At 34.5% G+C, this 16,107-nt stretch overlaps 1 protein-coding gene across 1 annotated transcript in view; it reads left to right on the top strand.

The window, feature by feature from the left end:
• Ten-m (teneurin transmembrane protein Ten-m) overlaps window positions 1-16,107 on the top strand; it is a 570,328-nt gene that overhangs the window by 31,185 nt on the left and 523,036 nt on the right. The gene's annotated exons all lie outside the window — the stretch shown is intronic.

Genomic DNA, 16,107 nt, shown 5'->3' with positions numbered 1-16,107 from the left:
TTGTAATTAAAATATATATCTGTGTGCGAATAAAAAATATTTTCACTTGTAAAGTCTATTTTAAATGAATTAATATTTAAAGTGAACTCTATAATTATGGATAATCCAATGTTTTTTTTTAAGTTCATACAATAGGTATTAAAGTCTAGACTAATTCGTGTTTAAATATTTCTCGATCGATTTTCGCTTAATATTGTTTAGTCCAGACGTTCTTCTGCTTTTTAAAAATATCTTTTCTGTTTTAAAATTTGTAAACAACTTCATAATAGCTATTTCCAAATTTATTACCAATATTGAAAATCTAGTTTATATTACGTGCATTATTGATCTTTTGACAGTCAATTTTAGAACACATCCTTTGATAATAAAAAAATAAATAAGGATAAAAAGGTAGAACATATAGTATATAGTGTCTTGTATATTTTAATCTTTTCATTGAAATGCATGTAAACTTTTCATTTTTTCATTTTTCTACAAATAAAAAGATAATTATTTTATATTAAGCTGTGATTAAAACTAGCAAATCAGTCTTACTATATTAGCAACCTCATGCAAGGTGACATTTCCTCCTCGTGCCTGTCAAAGTATAGGTCTCTTCCGCAGATTCTTTAAGTCACGAGTTCCTGACGTAGTTCCAGCCGCGATTGGCTGGTCTACTGAAGAGCCGCGCGACAAGAGAGTAGCCTCGCTCAAAAGACTCATTAATCCCATGAAGTTGTTTGCATATTCGTCCGTTGACCCGATCTTGATGAAGAGAAAAACCACTCGAATATTTATGCGCATACATGTTTTCCTCTTTGTCCAAACGAAGAATATAGTGTTAGGAAAAAAGAACGTGTGCACAAGTAGAGTTAGCTGTTCAAAAAACTTCTTGAATTTTAGAAGTTATAATCGGAAATTCTAATCTACAGTAATTATATGTTTTTTTTATTAGGATATTAATATTAATATTAATATTTATTGGGATATTAATATTAATATTTCTTTCAGTATTTGTGATAGATTATATCATCAATCGTTTTAGATAACAATTATGCGTACAATGAAAGAGTTATTTATTTGTTTCAATTGTGATTGAAGATTGTATGTAATTGTATATTACATAACATTCTGCATGAAATATTACAGAGCGTCAAATTATACAAGTTATATATAACAAATAACATTGTTACCTTGTTGTAATTTTCACGTATGTTGAACATTGAATGATTATAATTATAAATGCAAGATATATATTGTTGATAACGTCGAACAAAATCAATAATTACTATGAGATTATGCAGGTATAATCATTGCATATCGTAGTATTATTTTTATTTACAATTAATTTAATCGAATATAGTTAACTACAAGTTACTGTATTATCTAAAATCTAAATAAATAAAAAATAAAAGTACAGAGATACAATTATTTTATACAAATAGTATAAAAAGTTACTCCTAAATTAAATTAAAAGTTATATTAAATTTAAAATTATAAAATTAATTCTTTTAACTTTTTTTAATGGAAGTCAATAACATTAAATCTAACTATTATGGTATCTAAAAAATTATACTTTTCTCGTATAATAAATATAAAGGAACATCTAATGGGAAGTAAAAATAAAAGAATAAAAATTTTCATTCTATTAAGCAAAATATCCAGGAATAAATATTCTCCAGGTTCTCCAGAAGCTTATTCATTAATCTTATTTTAACATTATTAAAATACCATTTTCCAGTCAAAGACAAAAATTTCTATTAAAAATAAATATTTTTATGTTTATTACAACACAATCTATTTTTTAATAATGAAAAAATAAAAGATCTAAAGTAATCTGAAAAAAACTTATCATCGGATAGCTTTACAGAATTACAAATACAAAATGTATATAATCGTATATTTAATGATTATTGTATAATATTGTATAATATTTATGGATGATATTATCATTCGTACCGTTTGAACGAATAATGGAATATTCCAAGCAAAATACTAGAATCAAATTTATATTGTTTTTAGAATAATCAATAATATAGTATATCATCAAATTAAAAAGAATTATTAATACTGTCTTCTAGATTTTGTAACTTAATAGCAAATTGCATATATAAATTTTGCAGTATAGGCATCATTGGAACCCACTTTCGAAATTCGATGTCGAGTAGTACTATGTGAATGATTATTTGAAAACGATTTGCGGAATCTCATTAAAGGCCATTTGCATCAAACGTCAATTAACTCATGTTACGCGTTAGAATATTCAGTGCACTTTGTGCTCGATCAGCCTTTAATTAGCGACAGAAGTTATAAGTCACTCAAATTGCAACAAAGGCTAAAATATATATATTATTCATTATCACTTGATATTTTAAAATAATACAGAAAATCACAAATAATACGATAATAGGCCTAAAAATATCTTTAATTGTATCATTAAATCTATAGAAACCTTTCTCGGAATTTATTTTTATTTCTAGCGCGCGCGCTCTTTATATATTTTGACACGATTCAACTCAACAGTTTTCCCAATATGTTCGTATTTCCGTTTGAGGTAAATTTTGATCAGAAAAAATGTTTAGTTCGATAGTTCTTATCTCTGGAACATATTAGACATGCTCGCATTGGGAAATACGCATACGTGTCAGTTTCTAGCTGTGTTAAAAGTTCGAGCACGTCGCACCACCGTCGATCTGCACCGAAATTTCAACTGAATTTGATTTTTCCGTTCTTTCGCAATCCCTTCCACAAAGCGAGTCACCCATCAATGATTCGTCGATATTCCTACACACAATGGAATATTCCCTATAGAATAATTGACTTTATTGGATTACCTCAGCTGCATCCTCCGATATGCGTATATAGCGCACGAACAAAATAAATGTTTGTAACCTGTATGAATTATTCTATCAGGCTATCATCACTGAAACTCAAAAATGAACCCGTAGCTTTTACGAGAGATAATAAAGCTCTCTGAACAAATGTCATTCTATTCTGCTACCTTGCACGCCCACAGTCTGTAAGATTATTTTAGAATAAATAGCAGGATTATACATTTTCTGATAAACGCTTCTATAAAATGATTTTACGAATCGATTACTACAATTAAGGGGATGGGTGGAATAAAGGCCTAATTGTAAAATCTTGATATTAATAAAAATTAAAATTGCAACTTTTTTATTATACACAAATGAGTACAGTATCGAATGAATTTACGTAATGTCTTTAAGAAGTTACATGTTACAATACTTTTCTATTACGATCAATATTACATGAAAAAACTAATTGCTATAGAAAAAGGGCCGAAGTAGAATTGTGCCTTTATTCCATCCATCCCCTCAATTATAATTAAACAACGTAATAAGTATATTATATTCAGCATAATAGATGGTCATAATTCAGTAGGTTTAAAGAATATTTATTGCATAATTGCGAGTATGCATGAAATGAGAAAAGAACACAGGCTCGCAGGATCGCATTTCCATGCATGCGGATACATGGAACGCACTTTAATCAAGATAAATCTCGATATTTATAGCCGACGATCGGCCGGATATGTCGGGCATTGTACTTCTATAAATGCGCCAACGCATCTGCAGCTGCACACCCAGGTTCGGATATAACATCTGAGCTTATTATATGCGATCGCAGTACAGCTCACGTCGGCGTACATTTATGTTTTGCGTTTACGTGCCGTGGGTGGATACGAAGAAGCAGTATGGCGAATGGTGCGCGGCATAATATGCAAAAGCAATAATTTGTTGGAGTTCGGAGAAATTAAACTGGTGCAGCATTTGCAAGAACTGTAAATATGTATACCGTAGGTGGCGTGAGTGTGTGACACCATTTGCACGTATTAATTAGTCAGTGATTTAATTATGCAGTTTATATTCAATATTTATCAACGATGGGTAAAATACATTGATGCGACTATTTTATCCCCGCTCCATATAATTACACTTTCTCTGGCAGGATTAAAAATGAGATTCTCTTTCTTTGGGATATCGTACATTCAGAAGAATATTTTATTTATTATAATTTTACAAAAAAGTCTAACATGAATGACATTTTGATGAAACCGAACAGAATTTTTGATTATCATAATCAAAATTTCTGTTTATCTTATAAAATGCCATTCTTGTTAGATCCTTTTGTTGATTCAATCAGAATATTTTTTTTAGTATATTATCTTATTAGTTGTATTTACATAAAAATAATAAATTATATATTACAATATTAAAATCAAAGTATTGAATTCTGCAGTTTTTCTCATAAATATAAAAAATTAGAATGAGAAGTAGAGGTTGTATCCCATCGTGCGCGTTTATTTATTGTACAAGGAAATTCGACCTCCAAAGCGATCCAATGAAAGCGTTCTCGATGACGATACGGTTTCCTCTAGAATTAAGCCAAGTAATACAGCATATAGGAAGTAATGGCGAAATCCCGGGCATGGGAATAGGATTAGTGGCAAGTGTTTCAAGATCTCGTGCTCACAAGGGGTTTTATGTAGGCCTTGCGATTATGGCTTTTACGAGACGATTACGTGCCTCGCGTCGCCCCACTCGTAAACTTGATCGCGCTACCTGGAAGACGTAATTTCTGACCGGAGATATGTAAGGCGTGCAGTTTGTACCGCGATTATCTTTACGCTATGATCTTCGCGTAGATGCGAGCGATTCGTCGAAGGCAGATTGAGTGTCCCGTCACGCGATTGTACGCAAACAAACGGTGAAAGACGGGTTCTTGCTTTCGCGCCATTGTGCGCGAAAACTTGCAGGTGAAAGCTCTTCCCTACACTGAAAATCTTCGGTGATTTTTATCGTAAAATGGACAGTAAAATATTATTTCTGTACTAAAAGATTGCATAAGAATTTAATACTGAGTAAAGTTTTCTATAATATGTAATAAAATAGAATTTCTATATAAATATGATACGTAATATATTTGAAATATATGTAAAGAAAGTCCTTACAGCTGTTAGATACATACATAGACATAATTACCGTCTATGAAACCTGTGTGTGAAATTTAAAAAATCTTTATTTTCGAAGCAATTCATATATAAATATTTAAAAGTACAGTAAAAAAAAATGAATTTTATTTGTAAAGTGGTTGTACATCTAGCAATGTAACTTCGATTTAGCGTGTCAGGTTAATAGCACATCTCCATTTATTGTTGTTTTATATCAAATTTTCACGTTAGGGGTGTAAATGCAACTTCATTACACTCGCTATGACTAAGTGTCACGCATTGCCGCGTTAAAACCGGCCATATGATCTGCTGCGTGCAATTACTTTCTTTACGAGGTCTTGTGTGTGTAATGTGTGTGCCTTCCGCGCGTTTTCTCGGTTTTCTCGCGCTCGTTTTCAGTCGTAAAACTTTTTCGCTAAATGAACCTGGGTCAACGAGGTACCGTGACTTAACTTTTCGTATTTAAGTTACATCAGTTACGCCGAGTACACACATTGTCACAACAATCGTAAAATCTCGCCCGCGCTTGTACGATATAATCTCTAAAGAATTTCTGCTTGTAACACTTTACTTTGTCAAAATTGGAACATTATTTTTTATTAATCGTTTAGCATTTTTCTTCATGATGTAATTCTGATGCGTAGAGTTTCCGCGGGACCCAGTTATTTTATTCATTTGCTCATTCATCCACCTTCTCGTTTGCCGATACCGAATTTTTATCAAAAATTGTTTTCAATTTAGTGCCCGCATGACACAGACTGAACGAAAATTAATTTTTTTTTACAAAAGCGATTTTAATTTGAGCATTTATTAAATTTTGTTATCTTTTAGTAAATTGATTTTAACAGTGATTTGTTTAAAGTTACGTAAAAGAAGTTTGAATTTTATATCGCTGGAATCGAAGATTTGGAATCGAATTGTAGGAATTAAAGATATTCGATATTAGTAAATCGATCTTTTCTTTAATTGCCAATGAATAAAATTTTTACTGCTTAAGAAATTACATTTGACTTTAAATTCCTAGATGCACTTTTTAATTCGCAATTCTTTTAATTATACTCTTTTACATATTTATAAGACTTCAGGTGTACTTGTACCTGTACTTTAAACACGTTACAGATACCACATTTGTGCGGTAGACATTTTTTGGCGGGCAATCTAGGAACAGTGACATTCCATCAGTGCATGTACTGCTCGTGTGACAGACTCACATCCGATTATCTATGGTTTTTGCTACCGATCCCATACGTCAGATGAAGCGTGCTCCCATGAGGAGAGGAATGGAGGAAGAAGATCATCCCGCTTTATGGGTTCCGTACGTGTCCACCACAGAGGCGGGAAACGATACTATACGGTGTGCGTCCTGTATTGTCCTCGCTTATTTATCGTTGCGAACGCGATACAATTCTGAGGGTCTCCGATACTATGGATACGAGATATGTGGAATCTCCCAATGATTCAGATCCCCCCTGTGTCCTTTCCACTCGTAGCTAGCCAGATAACGCGTTACATCGATATGAAATCCTGCATGATCCTCGAATCGCTGCTATAGATGCCGAGAGAGAGAGGAGAGTTATAGCCTTGCTCGATATTCTGCAATTTTATCTATAGTATATTTCAGACGATTACTACGCTCAGACGTCTCTAAGCATGTTTATTTTACATAATGATTTATATCTTTCGTCTCACATACACACACACACACACACACACACACACACACACACACACACATATATTGAAGAAAGACAGAATGCAGACAACCCGTACATCCCTTTTAAAATGAAGGGAAGGATTTTTATGAAAAATCCTAAGAATTGTGATAAATAAATCGGATACGTTCAAATGATATTTTCAACTTCCGGTTCCGACTGAAAATAGAGTATTCGGATTGGATGTTGCTCTGAGTTTTTTTATCAAAATAAAGTTTATTTTTTTTCACTTACTTTCAAGATTATTTCAAAATCAATGGAAGCATTTTCAGAAAAAACTGTTTAAGGCAAAAGTTTCTTTTTTTTTGCCTTTAATCCGAATCTACAACAAAAAGTGCATTTAAAAAATTCAACATCCGGTCTGGATAGTCCATTTCGAAATCGTAAGTTGAAAATATTATCATTCGCTAAAGTGTACCCAATTTATTTATCAAAACGTTTTATAAATCGTTTATTATTTCTCTCTCTCTCTCTCTCTTTCTCTCTCTCTCTCTCTCATAAAATTACTTCTCTTTATTTTAAAAAGGATACGCATGGATGGTTTAGGACACTATATGCATTAAATTAAAAAAAACTATGAATTAAAGAATATAAGAATTATTTATAAATAGAATGAGATATGTATATATATTTATTTGAAATTATATTGCAATTAATGTCTTTTTTATTTGTATGTTACAGGTACGTATACAAAAGTTTATAGAAGCTAGTATCAACTTATAAATCAACGACTGGCAAGTACGTATTATAATTTCATAAAACCATCAAAGATTAAAAATAATGTAAAAATTAATAGCATGTAAAATTTAAAAAATTATAATAAATAACGAAATACATTCACTTATTTTTAACTATTATATTCGTAGAATTCTTTTTAAAATAGCATGATATGCTATTTCTAAAATACCATGTCATATCGAGAAAATAACTGATGTTTGGAACAATCACAAAATTGCAAACTTTTCTTGACTACGTATCGATACGAAAAGAAATGTGAAAAGTTACCGATGCACTTGCCAGATAAATACTTCGCGAATGGGTCAACCTGTGGCACGAAGTAGTTCGTGACTCGAAGACGTAATTCTTTTCTAATACTCTCCGATCGAGCGATCGGAGATGGCGAAATGTAGGTCGTCGTACGTCTAAAGCCCGTTGCGCAGATGACATGACTTTTAATGGACGGTCGACTAAAAAGGAACACCAAAAAAGATACGAAAGGCGCTCACAGATGGAACTTTTATCGTTCGGTAGCAGAAATGATCCCGGCAGCCTGATCCGTTATCCTCGACTCTCCATTCTTTTCTCATCGTTCTCGTGCCTGTTGTCGGCGTCGCCATCGTCGTCGTTGTCGTCGTCGTCGTCGTCGACGTCGTAGACGATGGCCGTTGACGACGAGTCTTGTAATCAAAAAGTCATTATCCACGGTTGCCTCCGACTCCTACAACTTTCCCGTTACCGGGTCCGACCACAATTCCTCGGAGTTTCTAGCATCGGGGGCGATGCGAAATGAAAGACAATGATACTACTTCGTATTAATTTCCCTCTTCGTATGACGGGGTCCCCTCTTGTCCCTATCGCGCAGCGGAATATCCACCATGACTACAGCACGCCTCGTTCCTCTCGCTGTCGTCGGGCATTCGTAAAGCTCCCATTGTTGGAGCGCTTGTTTTCATCTTCCGTTCCTCTCGCCCAATCTTGTACCGTCTTCTGATACATATTCATCTTCGGCGCGGCACCAGAACGATATAGGATCCCAGTACCTTGAAACGGTTTAATGTGGTATGTGGAATATTTTAATAGATACATCACGGCGAGCGCAACCGCGGCTCTGAGGGAGAACTGGTTACGATGTGGGGCACGAAGCGAAATTATTACACGCGGTGTAATCACGTCACACCTGCTTTAAGCTTCATGCAGGATATTATTGTAAAATAATGGTAATTTGAGACGATAATGATTGAAATTGAGTGAGAGAGGGATTCAATGGGTGGTTGTGGCATTGAGGGAAGGGTCGCAAAAGCAGGGAAATGTATTTACAGGTACACGGAGACCCGAGCACATCCGATCTATTATTATCTGCGCGCAATATTATTTTTACAATGTGTTAAATTTTCTCCTGCCAGCAAATGTCGCGTAAATCGATATTTCGAATGAACGAGATTTCGGGTCACTAATAAAAGAGCGACTACATCGCACCTCTGTAGAATTCTATTTGGCAACACATTATTTAAATCAGCGCTATGCTTGTTTGCTGTCTCTGTGTACCTGTAAATACATTCCCCTGCTCTTGCAACCCCTCCCCTTATGCCACAACCACCCAATGAACCCCTCCTCAATTATTGAAAAGAGACAACGATTGATGTTGATAATACCGTAGCAATCCCAATGATGGCGGATCACGTGGCGGCAATCATCCTATAAACTAGATTTTCGTGTTTACTTTCGTCTCTCTGAAAATTCGGGAACGTTAATGCGATTTATTATTTCGTTCGTCCAATTCGTTGACGATCATAAAATGTTCTGTTTTGAGAATATATTTCAATAATTTGGCTTAAGCATATCATGTTCTTTAGATAACTTTTAGAAACTTACGGCTTTCGTATTGTTGTCGAGTACTTTACGCGTTCGGTTGCAAGAGTGAATGCTATCGCGTGAAAGGACTTTCTTGTTCACGTTTTATCTTAATGTCCGTCCAAAGTAAACGTCTTAAAACTCTCGTGCTATCTTTGATATTGGTAATTCATGCTGACTACCAGGTATCTACGAGACATATTTATGCCAAACGATTTCGCGGAATGACTCACTTTTGGTTGTTCCAATCTAAAGACGTAGGAGGGAAGCGGCCAAGAAGGAAGCAAAGCTGGTTGAAATACGATGGGATACAAGAGGGAGAACGATATTAAGATACGTATTGAGATATTCAACTCCATTAACGTTGTGCGACAAGAACCTATGGGAATCGTTAAAGATTCGGCTGATTATGTTGAGAGATACGAACCAATAGTGAGAGCATCAATATGTAAGCAACGACACTGAACGTACATAATATGCGAATAACGTAAATGCCACGGATAATTTTTATTTTATTCATAAAAACTCCATTATTCTATTTAAAAAAAAATTATGTAACGTTAATACTTAACGTTTAATAATTTTTGAATGGAAATATCTTGTTGAGAGAAAGATGGAGAATTATTCCGATAACGATCGATTTTCTTTACTTTCCAATAGCATCAACGAGCACTCCGAACACTAGAAAACGCCGAGCTTATCGTGAATGCAGTCGCTTTTGTATGCGCGAGCATGCACAGGTGTAAACCGGTAGCACGGTGTTTACAACCGCGATATTCCTTTTATCGAGTCACCTCTAGATGCGCGTCCCGGAATGCTGCAGCTTCTACGATTTTCAAAGTGCTTCGTTATTCGTGCATCGATACTTTTTCTCTCGGAAACGAATTCAGCGATATCCTCGAGCGGAGAAAATTCTTGCGATACTTTGATGTTACCGCTTCTCGTAGACTCAGGAGACTATTACGCGTTATGTCACATGCTCTATTGTAAATTACTAGTTTTACGTCTGCGACTATTACCTGTTCAAAGTTTCATAAATCGAGAACCGTCTACTTGATTGACAGCGATTGTCCGTGAATAATGTCAATTCAGCAACGTAACCCATGTTACGGTGTAGAGAAATGAAATTATCAATTTATTTACTTTCTGATTAGGAAATTAACGCTGTTGGATAGATTCGCTTGGCATAATATTCACGTGATTTACCCTCCTCATTATGCTTAAAATTGACAAATCACAAGTATTTGTATTTTTTTAAGTGCCTTAATATTATTAAAATTTAGAGATTGTTGAAATTGCACAACATTCTCCATTATTCACATTATTATACAAATTACATTTGTAATTTTGATAATATTTATATCCTATCGTTAATCACTGCATAAAAGATTAATTTGAATCGTATAAGAATTTATAAAGTACATATTATAAATTCTATTATTATTATTACAGATTCATATATTAATATTAACATTACTTTTTCGTTCTTTCCTCACAGAAATTAATTTCGCGTTACAATTATCAGTAGTTTCATACGACGAATTTTGTGTTACTTAACGTAAAGAATTCATTGTACTGTTTTTTCTTCGGCCTGGCAAACTCACGGCACCAACGAAATTGCAAGACGAGCTGGTCGTAATTGTGGCTGAAATTACGCGTCATAATGCATAATAGTGGCATTCATGGCTAGCACGCAAGAAAGAAAAGGAGAAGAAACGGTAAGGGAGTGAAATCGGATCTCCGTGGGGCTTGGCAATAAATTAGTACCACATTGCCGTATCAGTATTTATATGCAGGCCTACCGTCCCATGACGATAACATTGTCGTTTGTTCTGTGGCTAGCAACATTACTTCGTAGCGACAATGCCCATTTTAACGTATCATTCCACGATATCTGTGGAGTTCGCTTCTAACGACCACGTCTTTCGTAAATTAATGAATGATATCTTTGAGTTCGTTGTCTCTTTATATCCCGTTTTATCGATCCTCGCTTCTTTTCTATCAAATTATTCGTGAAGACCTTGCCACTTGACCTCAATAACTTATACATTCAGTTCTCCAATTAAACGTTTCCTCTTTCGTCTTAAATCGTCACGCAAAGGCTCTTAGGAAAATTCATTCGATAAGAAAGTAATCGAAATTCTTAGATATATCTTTGATAATTACGTAGAACAAAGAATAGAATTCATAGTATATTCTCTAAACGATATACTATGCGAGAAAATTATTCTATAAGTTTCAATCTTGAGTCTTTGCAAATACACCTCGAGCAAGTTCGCGCCAGCAGGGATCTGCGAGGATACGTCACGTCGTTGACATTTGAAGTATATCTCCAAAACCAAGCAGTGTTTGTCGGAAGCTTTCTTTCGCAAACGTGACTAGGTTATGATCGAAAGGAGGAGCTTGCCGTCTCAAAATGCTCTCTGACAGTCGCAATGGGCTATCCCTACAAAGGGTAGAGTCGATCGAGTTTGTTATTCTAGCAATAACCCTGACAATAGCTCACGCTCCATTTTCAAGACGAGGGGAAGTGCAAAAGCACTCCAAGCTATGTGTACTGGTAAAATATTTTTATTTTAAATCAATTTTCTCGTGTATCAACGCGTCTCTTCGCGATTACGTTCTTCCAATCTGCCTCCACAAATTCTATTATTATTACAGTTTTTTCAGCATATTAATATCTTTGAAATATGATGCCTGATTGAGCATCGAAATTATTAGAATTTAATTTAATTCGCGAAATTACTACAGTGGTTTAATTGTGTTTAGTATTTATAGCCGGAAATATTTCGGTGCACAGTTCATTAGACTACAATTGTGGTATATGTGTCAAGTACATATATACATATCATATTTAGTGATTCAAGATTGAATTATTTAAGCATTTTAAGATCTAGCTTCGACCGTATAGGTCTCTAATTTATCGGTTGTGTCTCTCACATACACGATCTAAAAATGATATTAAATTCTATTATGTTTTCGATCGTATTAAAAATAATTTTATAATTATAGATTCTATTGTTTTCTTTCTTGTTTACAGTATGAGCAAATTAAAAAATTCATAGTATTATTTTTTTCTGTATATAGAAATGAAAAGCATAAGTTTTGCAATGTGTGGATATTTACATAGATTCATCACTTTTTATTATTTATAATTTTATAATTTTAAAAGTTGCTCCTCGTTTTCGCTTATATATAAATAAATGAGATATTTAATGATAAACCGAAAAGCGTACTTCGAATCGTGCCTAGAAATCTTGACGAACTTGACGAATTACCACGATGTATTGCAATGATATCGTGACGGAAACGAGATTACGTTCGTGGTGACGTCGCCTTTCTATCGCTTGTTACAAAGGTGAACGTTACGAAGGCCTCATTAGCATATCGTGAACGAAACAAACTCGCTCGCTTCTAATCGTTGAGTAACTGGTACTTTCGACTCTCAGCTGACGTTGATAAACGTTAATGAGGGCCGCACGTAAATTTCCTTAACTCCCAATGAAAAGTTTAAATGATAAAAAAGTGGCAAGTAATTAAACGCGGTGATTGGCACTCCAGACTGGGTAAACGAAGATTCTTTTAATTAAGGTCCCATCGCGTATCTCTGCTCTCTTCGGTCGTGTCAACCGCTGCCTACTTACGATGCTTTTAGCTGTAGTTGCAATATATTTCATAGACGAAAGTAGTAGATTAGTAGAAAAATTATAATATATAATAAAATATTAAAATAATTATGGCAAATAATTGGACGCAAATATCTTTAATAGTATGCAGATTAAATCGGAAATTTCGTTATTTTGTGGCAATATCTATTGAGAAATATTCGATATTTTGGTTTTATAATCGAATTCGCATATTATACGATTTATAATCCAATTCCAATATATTGATATCTCAATATATGTGTGCTCTGCGAAACGAACCTCTAATATTCTACTAAAAAAGTTATACTATAAAATATAAAACGTTATATCGATAACAGCGATGCGTCTTTATTTCTTAAGTGAAGATATGCTTTTATTACTTCATTGATCTGTGCATTTTTGCAACAACTTTACTAGAATGTGAGTTATGAAATTATCTTCATAGCAATATATTCCTCCGACGTAGCGTTAGGGTTTACGAAAATATTCGTTCACTGTTACAGCTGCGATTCGCCGTTAACATACGAGACGCGTAAAATGGCGCGACCCCCGCGTGAGAAAGCGAGTAGAAGTGCGCGGGTGAAATCGATCGTAGAGGCGGATTAAGCTCAGCGTGGCATCGTAAAAATGTGCTTCTCCACTTTATACATACTTTAGTCTCGCACGCGGCATCTCCCACGCACTTACTGTCCTTACTCTGCTTTCGGTAATGCAACCATAAATAACAAAACAGGCTCCGTCAGACCCTCGAAGCTCGTTTCGGGACGTTATCGCGCATTCCCCTTCGAACCACCCCGGAGCATCTCAGCAAGGGGTAATCTTCCTCGCAAATGCTTTTCCCCGCGATATGTATGAGAAGCAATCAAACGATCCGTCAGCGGCCGCCAAGACGGATGCGTCGATTTTTCCCTATACGCGTTCGCGCCACGACGGGATGTAGTATTTTAAATCGATTTCGCGCTTACGTCTCTCGTCGCATAGTCCCCCGTTGTTTTTATTCCGAACGTCTCGTAATGGCATTTTTATTTTCCCGGATTTGTATAATAGCGACGCACTTTGTTGTGCGTCGCTATTACTCCGCTGAATAATAGAAACCAAAATTCAATTCCATTGAACTGGGATATAATTGAATAATTTATCGAGACGTGGAATCATCTAATAATATAATATATTTTCTAAATCTTTCTGTTTATCCTAAAATATTGTGTTGTGGCAATTAACCCTGATGTTATTACTGTGACAATATTTATAATTCGTAGATTCTCGTGCCAATTTTAAATCATCGACTTCAATCCTCGCGATGTCGATATCCACAAACAGGACCACCCGTGCACGTTCGACAGAAATATCGTTACCTCCGAGAATTTCCAAGTATAGGAACCGACGGCTTCAAAAATATCGGGTTATGTGCATTGCGAGTGTGACTATTTTCGGAGCTAAAGACATACGCGCGAACGACGACACCAACGGTGAAAATCGGCCACCCAACTGGCTGGCCTTAATGGTCTCAACGAGTGAACGAAAGCGGAAAAAATAAAAATGTAAGAACGACAATCCTTTGAACCTCTCGTCGATCTTTCAACTGCGTGAAAGACTCTGGCCGTAAAACACATCCGAGTTTTAAAAAAATGTCGAGAAGGCGAAAACAAACATATTTTAATCTGTTGCCTCATATTGAATTGAAATAGATATGTAATACAAAATATTGTAAAATTATATATTACATAAAAAATATTATTTCCACCGTCTAAATCGTTACGTTGGCGCGAAAATATCACTGAATATATGGATCGTTTTACAGAAAATAAATTTTAAAGTTTACCCTCTTTGACACATTAACGGCATATTAAAGCGTTTCTGTTTTGTGTTCGTATAATGTAAAATAGATGGTGTAAAATGCAATTTATCTTTCTGCAACGACGGGCGCTTAGAATCGTGGAGAATGTTCTTAACGACGTTTCGTAATTAGTCACAGCTCGTTGTGGAACAAAGTATTTCGCGAGCTTAGTAAACGCTCGTATTGTTGAGGGCACTTTGTGAGTGCGGTTGCTTACAGGCGGGTATGTTCACGGCTACACGTAGGAACAGCGGTACGTGTTGCGTACAAGCGCAACCATTGCGGCGTCAGCAACGCCTAATTTAATCGCTAGGTAATTGCATAATATCCAATTTGTAATGTAGGCTGCGTGACGCTACGTTCCGCGCCAAGCCGCATCAGTGCACGTCTAAGCATTTGCAAGTTGTGCAAGCTGCAATAATTAAGCCCGCGAATCGCATGATGTTCCAAAGGTTTGAATTACAGAACATTTTGACATATTAAATTTTATTCGCCATATGTTGGTCATCGCGGACAGAGTCATGGAAGATATTATGAAAATTTCAATAGATTATGAATATTTTTGCAATTTTAATTTGATGAATTAATTATATCGGTTTTAATTAGGTTTGTTGATTAGTGGTGAAATTGATTAATTTTCTATGTCTTAGTAAGCTATTTTCATACGGTATAAAAATATTATGTAATATAAAATTAATGTATCCTTGAATTTATTCAAATAAAATTATATTTATTCAATTGCATTTATTCAAATAACAATATTAAACTGATAAAGGCGTTCTTACTGAACTAAAGTTGACAGAAATGTCTTTACTAATTAAAAAACGGATATTTATATTCTTAATGAAGAAAACAAAATTAACGGTAGTAGTAACGCTACGGACCCGATTACGTCGTTCTTCATTTCTATTAATGTTCGAACAGTCTTAAATCTACTTGATTGTTTCCGTCAAATACGCATTCTTCTTTAATATGTTTTCAACACCAAAAACATATTATTGGCATATAAAATCGATTATATATGGTAGGAGCAGCAAAGAAATAAAAAGGTACAGGAAAATGTTCTTTTCGATTTAAACTAAAATTAATCTTAAATTAATTTTAAGTGATATTGTAATCTAGAAACGATTTCTATATCTATATTAATTTCAAATAACATCTTTTTCTAAAATCAAAATACGCGATATTTTTAATATCGATTTTCTAAATCTATTAAGGTCGTATAGGGGAAAGTTGCCGAATGCGTACCACTTAACCTATTTTTTATTATATTTTCCATTTGGCACTGTTTTATATGCAAATGAACATTAGAAATTGTAGCTTGAGGTTTTGGACGCTTATTATTACATGTTTAATTTTCCACCAATAACAAATTAATTTGTTATA

Source organism: Mycetomoellerius zeteki, unplaced genomic scaffold (genome assembly GCF_001594055.1).
Source record: "Mycetomoellerius zeteki isolate Tzet28-1 unplaced genomic scaffold, Tzet1.0 scaffold69, whole genome shotgun sequence".
Classification (NCBI taxonomy): domain Eukaryota; kingdom Metazoa; phylum Arthropoda; class Insecta; order Hymenoptera; family Formicidae; genus Mycetomoellerius; species Mycetomoellerius zeteki.
The sequence above is the reverse complement of the archived record's forward strand: the minus strand, read 5'-3'. Positions and strand labels throughout refer to the sequence as shown.